This window comes from Echinops telfairi, unplaced genomic scaffold (genome assembly GCF_000313985.2).
Source record: "Echinops telfairi isolate 266 unplaced genomic scaffold, ASM31398v2 ScPeMD7_36;HRSCAF=134, whole genome shotgun sequence".
NCBI classification, from domain to species: domain Eukaryota; kingdom Metazoa; phylum Chordata; class Mammalia; order Afrosoricida; family Tenrecidae; genus Echinops; species Echinops telfairi.
Window position 1 is genome coordinate 3,166,897 of NW_022103934.1, and position 1,305 is coordinate 3,168,201.

A 1,305-nucleotide genomic window follows, 5' to 3' on the forward strand; every position below is an offset into this window, starting at 1 on the left:
CGCACCCAAGACATTCCTTTATCTCTCCACCTGATGGAAACAACAACTGTCCCCACAAGAACCAGCCACCTCTGCAGCTCCAACAGCTACACTTAGTAGACAAGGACTAGCACCCACTCCAGAGCCACCTGATCACCAAATAAACACACACAAATTTTTTTAAAAATCACAATGTCTCAGAGACAACAGGCAATTGCAGATCATTTGAAGAGACAAGATAGCGTGCAGTAAGTAAGTGCCCAATATACAGAGCCAAAGGCCTTCCTGGGGAAAATAAGGCGTTGGAACACCAGAAAAGGAATTCAGAAGAATGATTCATAGAGACTTTCAACAGAAGGAAAAAAGATTGAGAGAACTATGGAACACACACACACACACACACACACACAGATTTTAAATTCAGGAAAATACTGTCAGTGAAATCTGACAAAAAAGTAAAGAAAAAAATTAGAGACCACATAAAACAGTACATAGAAATCTAGAACATGAATACTAATATATTAGAACTAGAAAATATATTTTTAAAGTAAAGCAGAATTGAAGTAATGGAGAGCTGAATTAGTGAGCCTGGAGGCAATTCTCTTAATACCACACTATACAAAGGATGGTTTATAAGAAGAACAAACAACGGGCTTGAGTAGAAAGCAAATGATTTGACAATGATGATGGCAACACATGTACAAATGTGCTTGACACAATGGATGGACTGCGATAAGAGTTGTACGAGCCCCCAATAAAATGATTAAAAAAAGAAGAAAAACAACAAACAAATCAAAGGCGAGTTTAACAAACACGTGGTGACACTAGCAAGAAGAACACGTGGGACAGGGATTCCAGACCAGGAATAAACAACAAAAAAGGCTCAGCGAGAATCGTCCAGAAACTACCTAACGTCGTGAAAGAGAAAATAACCATTCAAACAGAAAGAACCCCGAACAGGATCACGCACAAAAGGAAATCACCATGACGTGTTATAATCAAGCTTTTCAAAATCAAAGACGAGGAAAGGATCCTGAGATCAGCATGGCAAAGTCAAAAAGTTACTTTAGATGAAGAACCAATACGACTGAAACTATTTCAGCAGAAACTATGAAAGCAAGAAAGAAATGGGATGACATATATAAAACTCTGAAAGAGAAAAATAATTGTCAACTGAGAATCTTATATCCAGCTAAACTGTCCCTCGAATAGGAGGGAGAGATAGTGGTATTGCCAGATGAGGAAAAGCTAAAGGAATCGTGAAAAGACCAACCTCGTGTAAAGTACTCGGGGCAGTTCTTTAGACAGTGAATCGGAAGCGACAAC